Below are 16,895 nucleotides of genomic sequence, written 5' to 3'. Positions count from 1 at the left end.
TGAATTTGAATGGGGTCTAGGGAATATAGTAGTAATGTATTTCTGCATACAAATGTTTCATTTATTTTGATGGCTGTATAACATATACATAGGAGAATAAAGGAAATAGATACTAAGCTATTCAGGGATGGTAGGGCATCAGGTGCCAACTCAAATGGGTCAGGAGAAAAAATAAAAGCTCTCTGCAAATGGCATTATTTTGTTCTTTTTTATGGCTGAGTAATATTCCATTGTATATATGTACCACATCTTCTTTATCCATTCTTCTGTTGATGGACATTTAGTTGCTTCCATGGATGGACCTAGAGATTTGCATACTGAGTGAAGTAAGTCAGACACAGAAAAACAAATATCATATGACATTGCTTATATGTGGAATCTAAAAAAAGGGTACAAATGAACTTACTTACAAAAGAGAGGTAGGGCTTCCCTGGTGGCGCAGTGGTTGAGAGTCCGCCTGCCGATGCAGGGGACACGGGTTCGTGCCCCGGTCCAGGAAGATCCCACATGCTGTGGAGCAGCTAGGCCCGTGAGCCATGGCCGCTGAGCTTGTGCGTCCAGAGCCTGTGCTCCGCAACAGGAGAGCCCACAACAGTGAGAGGCCTGCGTACTGCAAAAAAAAAAAAGAAAGAAAAAAGAAAAAAAGAGAGAGTCACGGAGGTAGAAAACATACTTATGGTTACCAGGGGATAAGGGCAGGGAGGGATAAATTAGGAGATTGGGACTGACATATACACACTACTATATATAAAATAGATAACAAATAAGAACCTGCTGTATAGCAAAGGGAACTTTATTCAGTACTGTGTAATGGCCTATATGGGAAAGAATCTAAAAAGAAAAAAAAAAGAGTGAATATATGTATATGTATAATTGATTCACTTTGCTATACACCTGAAACTAACACAGCATTGTAAATCAACTATACTCCCTTAAAAATTAAAAAAAAAAAGGAAGAAATGCAAAGAAAAAAAAGCTCTCTGTACTAGATTTGCAACTATTCTGTACATTTGTGATTGGCTCAAAATAAGTTTTTGTTTTTAAATATTCAAAAATCAACATTGAAAGAAAATATGTTAAAGAAATGCTCAATCTCATCAGTGTTATTTCAACTCACTTGTACTTCTCAAATAATAACTTACTACTTTCTTTATGTGATTCAATCTGTGTGTGTTCAACTCTGAGTATTACAACAGAGATTAAGAGCACAGAATCTACAACTAGATTATTTGAGTTTGCATCCAGTTCTGTCATTTACTATCGGTGAGATATAGGCAAATTACCTCACCTCTCTGTTCTTCAGTGTCCTTATTTATAAAAAGTAAGGATAAAATGAGTTAACATATATAAAGCTAATAATATATTGACTGATACATATTTATGGATAAATAAATGTTATAGAGTCAACTTTGTTATATAAAGGATTTTGAGTTGTTCTAAGTATACTCACAATATACTAATAATACAGCAATAATAATGACAATAATACTAATAATATATTCTAAATCCATGACTAACGATGTATTTTTCACAGTAAATCACAATTTTCATTTTACCTATATTAAATATTTAGCTATTTCTCATAAGACTGGTAACTCTGTTTTCTCTTTCAGGGCTTTCAAAGTGATATACGAGGGATATAGAAATAGCAAGGTTTTTAGGGAAGATTTTGAAAACTGCTTGAAACTGGGAGTTAAGGGCTGTGCGCTCTAGATAATAACACACTTGGGACAGTACTTCATAAGGTTATATGAGCCAGCTCAGGCTATAAAAGCAATACTAGCAGTGGCCTGGCATCACGCTATGTTCTGGGAAAGCTGTGTTAATGAAATACAGTCTCAGTTTCTTGGGCTGGTGATCTTTGGTTCATTATCAAAGAAATATAGACGGTTTCCTGCCCAAACCCTTATGCCAAGAATTCGATGACCTCCACAAAACAAGCTCAGCAAATTCCCATGATGTCAATCCACTGGACAGTTTTCTGAGATGGCAGTTCATGGCTGGGCCTTCTTAGAAATATTTCCACAAAGTGGGGAAAAGGTGGGCAGTGGGGAGCAACTCTGTCCCCTCTGTTCACAAAATAAGTAAATAAATCACACTGAGTCTGTCTAGCACCGCCATAGACTCTTCTCTCATTAAAGAATCCCGAGATAATATTTTTTTTCAGTAGAAATAGATTTCTGTTTTCTTTCTAGATCAGGCTGTTCTGACTCAGTTATTCAGATCCCAAAGCAGGAGTTTAGTGAGTCAGGTGAGGCGTCCAGAGTATCATCTCCTGTGAAGGCCTGCCCTGTTAGACTGTGGATTAAGCTAGAAAGAAGTGGTAGGTTCATTTGTTTTGTTTCTTAGATTCCACATATAAATGAAAACATACCATATTTGTCTTTCTCTGCCTGACTTACTTCACTTAGCATAATGCCCTCTAGGTCAAACCATGTTATCACAAATGGCAAGATTTCATTCTGTTTTGTGGCTGAGTAATATTCCATTATACACACCACATCTTCTTTAAATACAGTCATCTATCGGTGGATAATTAGGTTTCTTCCATATCTTGCTATTATAAATAATGCTGCAGTGAACATTGGGGTACATACTTGTTTTATTAGTGTTTTTGTTTTCTGCAGATAAATACCCAGAAGTGGAATTGCTGGATGGTATAGTAGTTCTATTTTTAATTTTTTGAGGAACCTCCATACTGTTTTCCATAGTGGCTGTACCAATTTACATTCCGTCAACAAACAGTGCATGAGGGTTCCCTTTTCTCCACATTCTCGCCAACACTTGTTATTTCTTATCTTTTTGATGACAGCCATTCTGACAGGTGTGAGGTGTGAGGTGATATCTTGTTGTGGTTTTGACTTGCATTTCTAAGATGACTAGTGATGTTGAGCAACTTTTCATGTGCCCAAAACAAACAAACAAATATAACAAGACAGAAAAATACTCACAGATACAGAGAACAAACTAGTGGCTGCCAGAGAAGAGGGGGTTGGTGGATGGGCGAAATAGGTGAAGAGGATTAAGAGGTACAAACTACCAGTTATAAAATAAATAAGTCACAGGGATATAGTGTATGGCACAGGGAACATAGTTAACTATATTGTAATAACTTTGTACAGTGCATAATGTATAAAAATATCAAATCACTGTGTTGTGTACACCTGCACCTGAAAACTAATATATCGTAAGTCAACTACACTTCAATTAAAATAAAAATAAAAAGAAGCGTCGTGTGAGAGGTAGAACACTAGTGCTGCAGGACTTCATCCTCCATTAAGACTCTGGTTTATTATACACACAGCAAATGGGTTTATCCAGTATTGCCTGTTCTCTTTCCTAAACTGTTCAACTTGAAATTAGCGGAAGATAAACTCACAAGATTGCATAGGAACCCAAACTTGGTTTCATGCGGAGAGGGGACAGGATGTGGGATTTAGTGGATAGTGAGAGTATTCTTCTCACAGTAGATTATTGATATTTCAACGTCTCTCTGCACTTACCTCTATTAAGCAGAACTGTTGAAATGATATCTCCCACTTAGACCATAAGAGTTAAGGTTAATGTTTATTTTTAGTATTTTAAGGTTAATAATATTCTATATCTAGAGCACTTTGCACACAGTGACTGACACACTGTAGATGTTCAATTACATACTTACAATTTTTTATTCCATTCATTAATTCTGTTCAGGCAGGCAATTGGTCATCAGCCCCCTAAAATTGTTTTTCTTTCCTGCCCTCTGGGATTATTAGCGCTCTTCTGATATCCCTAGAAATTTTACTCTTCTATTCATCAAAACCTGCTTGAAACCATACCTGCCCTCAAAGCAGAATAACCAGAGTCAGAGAGGCACTGAGTCAAACACTGGCAGCATCCATCGTATGTGGTCATAGCCAAAGGATCCCAAGCATCTTGGTGTCATTCCCAAGATCATCTGTACTGTGGAACTACATGTATTAGACTACCTGCCTCTGATTCTGTTGAATATTCTGTTCACCTAGCAAGCTTCTTTTGCTTTGATTCTATATTCACTAAGCAAGCTTTACGTTTTTATTTCACTTCCCATATAATTCTTCCAACAAGAAAAGAATGTTCACCACATACAATTAAATTCTTATCCCTATATTAGTTATTTCTCCCCCCAAATTAACAAATTAATATTCAGGTTTTATACACTGGTTTTGAAGCTTCATTTGGGTCTGTCCATGAGATGTGGCATGAGTGCTAAAAAAAAAAAGTTCTTTCTGAGGCCGCAAAGCTGAGAAACAGATCTAGGCTTCAGAAATGAATGGTAGCCACCAACTGAGGTCTTCTGAGAGACATAGGGCAGCCTTTCCCCAGATGAGTACATACTCTGCAGTCCATATGCTTTCCATACACTTGATGCATGTTACAGTAGTTCTGTAGAAGACATTAATGATACTGCACTCTTGCCATTTGGTTTCTGGACCCAGACACAGATTCGATTACTGGCTTGTTCCATTTGGCTTTTGGACCCAGACACAGATTCGATTACTGGCTTGTCTAAAGTAATCTATCTGACATCAACTGGACATTGAAGTGGCCATTTCTGCAGTCACCATACAAGACCCCTGCACAGATCATCCGAATATTGCAGCCACACTCATTGTCCATACACAATACTGTGCAGTCACTCTTGGTGTGAGGAGGACCTTGACAGTGTGTATGACACTGACAGTATGCGGTCTTCACAGTGCTCCTGTCTAGCTGCCTACACTTGAAAGTTGAGCGGTACACTGCACAGCCGACTCCTTCATTTTACTCATTTTAACCATCAATGAGATGGGCTGCCCAGTAGAAGAGCATATGAGCTTTTTCAGATGATCAGGATGCCCTGATGGGACTAGAATTGGTTAAATTCCTTATCATTATTCTGCTTTTAGTCTTAGTTTTAACAACCACCACCACACTTACTCTTATTTATGCTTTATCAATTTTATTATTTATCCCCATGATAAGTAGGTGAGACAGGTAAGGTAGATACTATTATTCTCTTTAGATTGCTGAGGTAAGAAGCTTAGAAAGGATAAATAATTATACCAAGCTCAACACAGTCAGTAGATGATAGAGTTGGAAATTGAAACCAGGTCCAATGATCTATGAAAATACTAGTCATGTATTAGTTGAATAGACTTTAGAATAGCGGTTCTTGCATTTTAGTGTACTTAAGAATAAGTTGGGACCCTGACTACATATCGAACTAATTCAAGCTGCTAGTTAGTTTCTCCTTCCCAAAACAATTGTGGTGAAACAATAGTCAGAAACAAAGCAGGAAAAAAAAAAAAAAAAAAGAGGGAAACATGGACCTGAATCTAACCAAAACCTGTCACAAACTTTTGGGGAAACCACGGTGCTTGGGTTGGTTAGTGATATAGACATAATAATGGTAAGATTGGTTAGATAAGAGCTATTAAATTACCTGAATTCAGAGAAAAGAATTTTTAAAAGAAAATACAAAATGAAAGCTAAAAGATACAAAGAACAGAAGTATCAAAATTGAATATTAGATATTACAAGAAAAAAAGGAAAAGAATAAGGCAAGAAGAAAATATTTGAACAAACAAGATAAAGTTTGTCCAATTAAAGTAAGATAGAAGATGGAAAATCTAGATTGAAAATCCTTAAGGAGAAACAGGAGAAAAAGGAAAATTTCACACCCAGACATATTATTAGGAATTTCAGAACATGAAAGAAAATCTAAAAGTTTATGAGAAAAAGGACCAAAAAATTTTAGAAGGCTATTTGCTGGGTTAAAGAATAGATTCATTTGCAATATTAATTGGTATTGCTGGGGTTACTCTCTATAGGAATTGCACCAGTTTATATTCACACCAGCAAAGTGTGAGAGATGACTGCAGCTCAGCCAACGTGGTGCATTATCAGACCTGGAATTTTTGACATTTTGATATTTGGCATTTCAGAGTATAATTAATTTATAATAACCTCATTATAAGTAAAGTTTTACATATTTTTCTGTGTTTAAAAGCCACTCATATACCCCTTAATATGAACTGTCTATTTGTATCTTTCCACTCACTTTGTCCTTGGGTTTTTGCTCTTTCTCTATATTTTCCCCATTTTGTCATTTGTCTTTTAACTTTGCTTGTAGGCAGAAATTTCTGTTTTTTACATGAATCAAAATTTAAATAAATTTTCTTTTATAATTTCTGAATTTTTGATATTGTAAAGAAGGGTCTTCCCACCCCAAGGTTAGAATTCCTAGGAAGTTACCAAAAAAATTCCTAAGCACCTACTTTGGAATTTCTGGTCCTGTAGTTTTGGCGCAGAGCCAAAACTCTGCTTTAGAAACCTCTCTAGCCTAACCTACCCTCTTGTTAGATACTCAGCAAGTGATTAATGGCGACAGTAACCCAAATGTCACTTGATAATCAACCACTCACTGAAGGTACAGCTCTGTTCTCAAAAAACATTAATACCTAAAAGGTAAAGTTGTGATCACTTTGAGTACTTAAAACATCACAAAAGCATAAAGTCAGACGTTGTGGAACTAAGTAGAAGTCTGTGAATAAGGCTCCCTCCCACCCACTGCCCCACTGCAAGAATTCCCCTCACCTTCATTGGAGTCGCTGCCCTTTCCAGATCCTAGGCCACTTAGCACAGTTAATAGTGCAACTCAGGACACACACAGGGAGAACAGAGGCTGGCGGTTCTAGAAAGAAAGAGTTTCTTCTTTTATTACCCGTATTAATCTGTTCTCTACACTCAAAATTATCTCCCCTACATCTATTCCATCAATTAAAGATTCACCAATTCATTTAGCATAGCAAGCTCCTTTCCCTCTCTCCCCCTTTCCTCCCCCCTCATTCTATTGGGTCTTTAGACATCATTTAGTTCACTGGTTCTCAACCCCCGGCTGTACAATAAAGTCACCTAAGGAGGTTTATAAAACTCCCCCTGCCTGTGCCTCAAGCCAACCCCATTAAATCAGAATCTCTGGAGGTGAGGGGTCCAACGTGTTATCAGATCTCCTCAAGTAGATTCTAAAATACAGCTGACAGTTGTTCCCCCTCATCTAGTTAATCAGTTAACACTTCCTGGGTAGTGAAGAGCAAGCTTAAGGAAGCAACAAGAATTTTGATAAACCTGGAGAAGTGCTTGTAGAGATGGCACATTCCGGAGGATTCCACTTCTGGGCAGGGCGTGGCAGTAAAGAGTTTGTTTTCCCAGAGAGCAGCATGAAAAACTTGGGAAAATTTGACATTTTGCTTTATTATTCCAGAATGCCCTGAAAATTTACTCCTTCCTTTCTTATCACTCTAAAGGAAAGATTAAAAGTTACAAATGATCTCCCTTTCTTCCTGTCTCTTATTACGCCACACTTCACCCTCCCCCCCGCCCTGCCTAAAATATACACATCTTTTTGTGTCTCATATAGCCTACATTCCAGACATTAAGTATCAGATATTCAGCAGCACAGACATTGAGTAGAATTCTTTTCTCAATCAATCAAATGCATTTTTCTAATATTGAAAGATGTTTGTCATGTTGAAGCAATTTCCCTCTCACTTCCTGCGTGTTTAAATGTGAATGAATAGGCTAATGTGTAACTAGGATTCTATCTCTGCCAACTGGCTGCTGGTATTTATAGCTAACCTTTTAGACAATAACCGCTGTTCCAAACCTAACAATCCCATTCTGTTTACCACAGTCTTTTCCATATCCGATGCATATGACCTGAAAATAGAATTTCCTTGATTCTAATCACTGTCTCCATTTTCTCCATTTTCCATTTTGCCATTAAGTCTTCCTTTTCTCCATTCTCCTACAAGGTAATTTTGCTCATATTCCTACTCAGCAATTCCAAATAATGAAAGCATGTCTTTTTGAAATAAATTTTATTTACACAGATTGAAAATATGGTTGTGTTAATGACAACATTACTTTGGTTATTGCAGAAAAGGGAAATAGGTGCCCCCTGTATTTTTGGCCAAATGTACACTGAACCCATTCATTCTTCTTTAATTCTATATTTTCATTTTTGCCACAATAATGATAGATCCCTATTTAATGTACAGGTAACACATTTTTGTTTTGGGGGATCTGAGTATAATAATTTAAGATAAGAGACTTACCTAAAACACAGGCTGTATTGACACTAAAATATTATACATTTAAATAGTTATGATATAAAATAAACTGATTCTTATTCCATAAAAGGTTCATATTTTTAAAAATACAGACAACTAAACTAGAAAATAATATTAAAATAGAGTTTATCAAATTTACCACTTTTTAAAACTTCATTTCACTTATATAAAATGTGATTGTAAACTCACCCTGATTAAAAGCTTACAGAAGTTGAACTAGTGCTAATGAAACAATAAAATATTTCTTTTACCATTAAAGACGACTTGAGAATTTGGGGGAATTTTGATTTGCTGCTAACTAGTTATAAAGCAAGCAAAGTTATACAAATCCAGATGAATGAGAGTTTTAAAAGTGTCCTCAATATGGAAATAATTTGCTACTATTTTCTCAAACTTATCAGAAAGTTGTTCTACATTTATGTCCAATATTTAATTTATTTCAAAATAAAGATTTCCTGCTCATCACATCCTTTCTCTTATAATAGCAATATGTGGCAAAAAAATGTAAATTAATTATTATGAATCACTGTTCTTGGGTTTTATCAGTCCATTTGAATGTCTTTCACCTCTTTGTTTTATATCCCCTTTTCCATGTCACTTTCCAAATGAGAAATGTCAGTCTGTTTTAGCTTTAACAGTGTGCGGCTCTTAGATAGCACTGAGGGTTAATTGGAATTTTCTGTCTGGTTACATTCTGAAAATTAAAGAGTCAGTTTATCAATAAGCCTGTGTTATCATTTCCTTTTCTGCTGTTCCTCAAATTCAGTATGGGAGTCTGACTTTTATCTTTCATGGTAGTGATTGCCAAGGACAAAATTCTTAACTATGGTGATTTTCTGGGACATCATTTTCTTTTTTTAATAAGAAAAATATGGCATCCTTAACTAGTTTATATTGTTTTATGGCACTTTAAAAAATAAATATTACGTGACTACACAAATTAAATGGAAAAGTTTTCATAATTAAAGAATTAAATTACTGATTACAAATGTGGTTTTCATCTTTGGTGTAATGTCTATGTTTATGGCGGAGATGAAAAATCAACTGAATTAACTAGAATGGAATTTAACAGGAATGTATGTCACATTTTCTGCTTATATTTTTACAAATATTTAACAAGAACCACCCAGTGCAACTTGTGAAAGAAAAGGCTTAGAAATTGTGTTGGATAGTAAACTTCATGTAAGTCAACGGTAGCTTTGAAAAAGTGAATTTGTTATTTTGCTACATTATAATAGAATAGTGTGTTCAATAATCTACTCTTCTCTTTACTGGTTAGGTTACACCTGATGTATTCTGTTTAAGCTAGTCATCACAATTTATGTTTTCTTAAAAAGATACAGGCCAGGATCCCATACAGTATTTCGTGGAACATATTTTATTAGTAGTTATTGAAGGAAAAAAAGGGTTCTATGGTCAACCACCGAATTAAACAGATTTCTTTACTGCAATACTTCCCAATGCTTTTTTTTTTGCGGTACGCGGGCCTCTCACTGCTGTGGCCTCTCCCATTGCGGAGCACAGGCTCCGGACGCGCAGCCTCAGCGGCCATGGCTCACGGGCCCAGCCTCTCAGTGGCATGTGGGATCCTCCCGGACCGGGGCACGAACCCATGTCCGCTGCATCGGCAGGCGGACTCCCAACCACTGCGCTACCAGGGAAGCCCTTCCCAATGCTTTTAATAGGCAAAGCACAGTTTAACTCTATGAGAGGATACAGTGTGTACATTGTTTTTCAAAGTAATTGACAGTAGAATTCTGTTTCCATATAAAATCTATTACCATATTGAAAAATAACTTGAGGGATAATTGGGTTCTACAGAATACAGTTGAGAAAATGCTGGTATGTTCAATTGGAACTTGATCAAAGCAGAATAACCAGCCAAGCATATCTCCACTCCTGGCCTGACCTCCTCATCACACAGGTCTGTCTTCTGGTCTCTTCTCTGTAAACTAGATGTTGTCTTGGAGTTTGGCTTATCCTCATATTAAAAGAAAAATATATTTCTTGCCTTATGAAATATCTGAAGCAGACACAAGAACAGATTTGCTTGCTACAGATTTAAAAGGTTTATGATTAAAGTTCAAAACTGGGATATTAGAATGTGCGCAAACTGTTGATGGTGACATATTTACAATTCAACGCTTTCCTTTAATGTGGAAAACTTCTATTGGAATAAACGTATAGAGATGGAGTTTGTTACTGACAATCTCATAGCTTCAGATCTATAAGAATATAGTCAGATTTTCTTTGGGAGTATATAGCACAGCAGAATAGCATCATTTGCAATGTACAAAATGAGTCTAGCACATGCCAGATAACCTTTGAGTGAGCAAAATACTTGTAGGAAACACAAAAATTATGAAAGTAGATTCCGGAGCTACAGAGCACCCGAAAAGCCAGCCAGCACCATCATTTATCTGATACTTGAATTCCTTCTACCCAATTAGATGGTTTGCTAGCTAAGGAGATAACGAAATACCCCACAGTAATAGTGTCCAAGCAGAGTCAACTGAATCAAGTGACCTTCACATTCCTCTCTTTTCTAAAATATTGTAACTCTGATGTGAAGGATTAGAATTAATCCAAAATAGGAAATATTATACAATTTTACATACTGCATTTAAATAATCTTATGTTGATCTGTGGAAGGCGATTGCTGGCATTATTGCATCAATTGTTTTAGAAAGAAGCTATTTATAAAACTCTTGTTCCATTCACACTGCCTATGCACACCAGAGGCGGGAAATGGTTCAGAGAGGAAATGGAGAAGAGTTCATGCTTGACAAACGTCCTGAAAAATCAATAGGGGGTATGTTTTAGCTTTTATTGTTTCTGATCAGTATCTGATCTGCTGAGGGCATCTGTAATGTTGAGAGGTTCCTGCCTGAAGTCGACAGCCATCTTCAGCTTAGCCAGTTGACAGATCCTGTATTACTCCTTCCCTCCCATTTATCATTTCTCAGATACTCTCAGTACTTTTGGAGAGTGCTTAGAATTTCCAGTTACACAGAAAAATGTAAACAATAGAACCTCCAGTAAGTTTGGGGAATCTAAAGCAGAGAGGATGTGTGCCTTATGCAACAGGATGTTACAATGCTTTCAGTGTTAGAGTCTTTTCTTTATTTCTGTTAGCATTATTGTTTTAGGATTGTTGCGCTCTTTGAATTCAACCAGTCTAAATTTCATATCCAGTCAAGCCCCATACCAAGGCTTGTTAATGTCTTTGCAGCTCCCATAAAAATTATTTCTTTTTTATTCTTTTTGGCACCTACAAAATATAGCCTGTTTTCAGATCAAATCTGTATTATTCCAGTAGCTTTTGAAATGGTCTCTGGCTCCACCACAATTTATTATGCACACCTCAGATGACTTTTGTTCAAGACATGCAGTTTTAGAGTTGGACGGCCCCTTTGGGATTCTTACCCATCCAGTAGCACAGGGACATTCCAAAACTCAGTGTTATTGGCTCCCATTACCAATATTGCACTCAATGTCCTTTCCATCCTCAGATCCCACTATTCTCCTATATTACACTAATCCATTTTGTGCCCATCGTACCTCAGAACTGACTTTTGAATTCTTACCTCTACTTTGCCCCTTATATTCTTTCTTCTCAACTTATTCTCCTGACATTGTTTAATTGACATTTTATAATTATAAGAGGATGGGAGATTTGCACTCAGTCATGAGAAATAATACACAGGGGTTCCTTGGCAACATTTTGCAAAATTATAGTACAGTATCACAACCAGGACACTGACATTTGATACAATCCACCAATCTTATTCAGATTTCCCAAGTTTTACCTGTTCTCCATTTTATGTATGTGTGTGTGTGTGTGTGTGTGTGTGTGTATGACACAATTTTATCACCTGTGTAGGTTTGTGTATCCACTGACATGGTCAAGATACTGAATGGTTCCAGCACCACAAGGATCCCTTGTGTTGCCCTTTTATAATCACAGTCACCTCTTTCCTCCCCAGTCCCCCACACCTAACCTCTGGAAACCACTGATCTGTCTTCCATTTCTAAAATATTGTCATTTCAAAATGTTCTATAAATGGAATCATATAGTATGTAATCTTTTAGGATTGGATCTTATCACTCAATTCCCTGGAGATTCATCCAAGTTAAGCTTTTGGTATGTCAGTCCTACCAATAGTTTTTTTTAATTGCCATTTAGTTAATGTTTGTTGACTAGATAAATATATAATTTAATGATTGAATATGGATTATGCCCTAATGCCCTGCTTTTTTGCCTGAAAATATTTGGTTTAGACACTTTTTGACATCAGTTTTCTAGAATATTGCATGCTTCCCGGTTTCATGTGAATTGAACATACTTAAAGAATATACTTTCTTTTGTCACAATGACACCTCAGTACTTAAACACATCAGGATAAAAACAAACACTTCTGTGGGAAGAAGCATTACTTTGCAGCTCCCACACAAAATCTTGGATGAAACCCAGCTGGCTGATATGTAACAGAGATAGCACAAGCAGGAAACTGGGAAGATCTCAGATAAGGAATCCCAGAGCTCATCCTTATTAGCCAGGGTTCTCAACTCTTGCCACACAGAGGAGTTATCTGGTGAATTGTTCAAAAACGTTGATGCTGGGGCCCCACAGAGATCAATAGAATCATAATTGGGGGGGGGGAGGTTCATTCAATTCAGATCTGATATTTGCCAAAGTGATTGTTTCCACTTGGTATCCAGCATTCATTTTGATTGAACAGTGCAAGCACTTATCAGTTTTTAAGTATTTTGAATACCATCTCTAATTATATCACATATTACATGATATCCTGGAATTTAACAGATTATTTGACCATGATTCTGAAATTTACATTAGAAAATTAAAATAGAATTCTAATGTCTTTGGTTGATAACAGAACAGGTAACATAAATGGTAAAGTCCCCTCTATAATCCATATAAACAACTCACTCCATAAGTCTGCTTCCAAATCACCAGTAATAGTTATATATGTAGACAAAGCCCCAATATTTCTTTCTAATCTTTTCATGTATTTGTTTGTAAACAAACATTTATGGACAACTTGTTTGTGCCTCATCTCTGCAATACATCCTTTAGTCTAGTTTAATGAAATCCCTTTAAGAAGTTTTGACAGACATTGCTGATTTCCTTCCAATATCCTCTGCCACTCTTCTTACTAATAGAACTTTATTTTGGAGTGGCAGTGTGTCAACTAAAATCTCAGTTTCTTAGCCTAGGTGTCCTTGAAGCTATGGATAGCCATGTAACATAGTTATGGTTAATGATGTGGAAATATGGTACTAGGTGGGAGGTCTAGAAAACTATTCTCACCTAATAAAATATTGACTAGACTAATATTGTGTGCACATTTTTGTCTGTCATTTTTCCCCATTATTGTTGCCCTCAATGCAGATGACATGAATGGAGGTGTGGCAGCCATTTTGTGACCATGGGTTATACACTATGGACAATGGAACAGGAAGCTAGATGAAGCCTGGTTTCTTAAGCACCTTCCCTGGATTTAATCTGAATGCCCCTGTCTTTTGGCTATTGAGTGAAGTAAACCACTTATTTGTTTAGGATTCTGTTATATGGGACCAAATTCAATTATGTATTATAAAGAGTTGAAATCACCTAGGACAGGTAGCTTCTGTGTAAAATTATGTAAGTTACTTGCCCAGTTTCCATACATTTAGTTCCTTAACCATCTAACATAACGTGTTCTACTTTCTCAATGATCATCTTCCCTTATCTCAGTCTTTTATCACATCATTGCCCAACTGTTGTTCATATTTCCACCTTACCCCTATTGCTTGATATGTGATCTATTTTTCCCTAGTTATCCTTTCATCTTTCCTCTTTGATTATAGACATTTGTTCATAGGTTTTAGGATAAAGTTCTGTACCAACCAAATACGTATGTGCTTCCCCAGCAGATTGCACTCTGCCCTTTTGTAACCAGTATTGAGATACTACCCTCTGGCTAAAATGAATTATTTCTCATTCCACAAACACATCACATTCTCCCACACCCACCTCTCCCTAACAAATTATCCCTTCTGCCGACTGAATACTCACTTCTCGTATCTATTTAGCTAATTCCTAGTCCTACTTTTAATTTGCAAACCAGCTGTCTCCCCCACTGATAAGTGTTTTTTCCTTTGTGCTCTCACGGAGTTTCATATATATTTTTAATTTGGATTGCAATTACTTGTTTACGTGACTACCTACTAAGCCATGAATACCTTGAGGACAAGAATAGAGTCTTATTAATATTGATGTTCTACCCTCCCCACACAGAACCTACTAAGCACTCAATAATATTTATTAAGTGAGTGTTGACTCTTAGTTATCCACACCTAAAAGAAACCAAACTGCAGATTAAACTTTCATAAAGTAACGTCATTCTGAACCCTAAAGGCCAAGAAGTAACTCTATTTGTCTCCATGGAGTTTTCAGGCTAGTTCCAAACCTCATAAGTAATAGTTAACCTTAAACTTTTCCTGAGACCTGTATTTATCCAGCTTTGACACTTTGTGCATACATTTTAGCCAGGATGCACGTACACCTGTGAACATATACAAATACGTAACACAATCCCTTTTGGTTTCAGGAGAGAAAAGTGTTTTCCCGATGTATACCCACATTCACTAATGTTCTCAGGCACTACTCTAAGTATCTTAATTTGGGCTCCCGCAAAAGCAGACCCTGAAACAAGGATTTATGTGCATATAGTTTAATTTGGAGGCAACCCAGGAAACACTGGAGGGGAGTGAGCAGTGAGACAGGGAAAGGAAGCAGTCTGGTAAAGGTTGCATTGTCCGGCCAGTTACCTGTGGGCATCTGAGGCTCGGTCCTGCCGAGCAGCTTTGGAAGACAGTGTGACACCTGACCCAGAATTGCACACTCGGTTGGGGGAAGCTGGAGGACTTAATCTCCAGCTCCATCGTCATCACCCGAGGGCCGCTCCCAGAAATGTTGCTGTTCTGGCATTTTTAGCCTGCTCACACCTGGTCTGAGAGAAAGCCCTCAGGTAAAAGTTGTAGGTGTTTGCAGAAGGAAACCTTGGGCATGAACTGTCAAAGTGAGAGCCAAGGGATGTGGGTGACAGCATCTGCCTTGTTAAGTAATCTAGAATACAAATAAGACTGCACGTTCTCTAATCACATTCCAAATGTTCCAAACCATCAAAAGATATTTTTTACCTGTTGTTATTTGTATGTTCTAGAACAGTGTTTAAGTAAGGATGTTAAGTATTGGAGTAGGATATTTAAGTAAAGGATTGATAGGAGAAGGACTGTACTGAGAAGACTACTTAACTAAAAAGACTGTCCTTGAAAAAAGAGTCGAGGAAGTCTAGAATGAATAGAAGCCAGTGTAGAGCTGTCATCAAATTTCTGAATGGCTGCCACTGTACAGACATATCTTTGGGGACTCAAAATAGGAAACAAAGACTTAATGTAAATGTAACTAAAGTTTAGATACACCAGTTTGGTATACACTGTCTCTCACCCCATCCTTCCCATCCCCCATTGCCAAATATATCCCATAATGTACACAAGCCCTTAATGACCAGATTGGGGAAAGTCCTTTCCTGTTGATTCTAATGCTTGTAAGAAACAAATTCTGGAATAAACACCTCCCAGATCCAGTACAAACATTCCCAGCTCCCACCTACCTAACCATGTACAGAGGCCAGCTCTTTCCATTTTGGTAAATCTTTTTCAGGAAGATTATTGCCATTTTCTATCCCCAGGGCTTGATCTGACCCGTTTGAATCCACATCAAAAAAAGTCCCCTGGGCTTCCCTGGTAGCGCAGTGGTTGAGAGTCCGCCTGCCGATGCAGGGGACACAGGTTAGTGCCCCGGTCTGGGAAGATCCCACATGCTGCGGAGCGGCTGGGCCCCTGTGCCATGGCCACTGAGCCTGTGCTTCCGGAACCTGTGCTCCGCAAAGGGAGAGGCCACAACAGTGAGAGGCCCGCGTACCGCAAAAAAAAAAAAAAAAAAAAATCCCCCTAATTTTGAAACTCAAGAAGAAGGTGTTGAATATCTTAGATCCCTTTCGTTCCAGAAAACCCCTGAACTAACTCTGTAGCAAGCCCTCCTCAGAAAATCCACATCAAGGAAAAAAAGAGTTTCTACTAAATCACAAAGGGTGAAATAAGCGTGGTGATGGATTTCCTGTTTCCCTCTTACTCCTGGAACGTTTCTTGAAATGGTTATTGCCATCATGATTACTTGCCTTTCCAATCATGCCTCTAAGAAAAAGAAATGACTGCTTGTTTTTCTATCACTGGAGGGTTTCAAACTGAGACTAGATTAACACTTGTCAGGAATGTTCTAGAAGTGATTTATACATCAGAGAGATTGAATCAAATAACCAATAATCTCTTCTTCCAATTTGGAGATTGTATCTTTCTATGAGAATTTTCCAGCTTGTTAAAAACGTATTTTCTTTGGAGGAGTTGCCTGTGCATTAAATTTTGTAGGAAATACTTCCATTAGGCCAAAATTGTACTTTCTCATCACAACATTTTTGTACAACTAAGCTATCCAAGGGGAAGTGGTGCCTCATTATCTGAGCTCATTATCTTAGTACCGGAGTCAGCATTAGCCTCGGAAATACTTGTGTGATTCTGCTGGGGGTTGGCAGATGGACTGATAGACAAATGCCCAGCTGCTTGTGGCAAATCTGATAGAGGAAGCCTGGCTCCCACATTCACACAGCCGGCTCCTGACAGGGACCACAGAGCAGTGGA

General features: G+C 37.5%; 1 protein-coding gene across 3 annotated transcripts in view; it reads left to right on the top strand.

Moving 5' to 3' along the window:
• FAM3C (FAM3 metabolism regulating signaling molecule C) overlaps positions 1 to 16,895 on the top strand; it is a 379,854-nt gene that overhangs the window by 158,202 nt on the left and 204,757 nt on the right. Inside the window, exon 1 of one of the 3 annotated variants that reach the window (XM_079932259.1) lies at positions 1,927 to 2,323. The exons of the other annotated variants lie outside the window; for them this stretch is intronic. The gene's annotated coding sequence lies outside the window, so the exon portion shown is untranslated. Of the gene's footprint in view, positions 1 to 1,926; positions 2,324 to 16,895 lie in introns of those variants that run through there. 3 annotated transcript variants of the gene reach the window in all.

This window comes from Stenella coeruleoalba (genome assembly GCF_951394435.1).
Source record: "Stenella coeruleoalba genome assembly, chromosome: 9".
Taxonomy (NCBI): domain Eukaryota; kingdom Metazoa; phylum Chordata; class Mammalia; order Artiodactyla; family Delphinidae; genus Stenella; species Stenella coeruleoalba.
The sequence above is the reverse complement of the archived record's forward strand: the minus strand, read 5'-3'. Positions and strand labels throughout refer to the sequence as shown.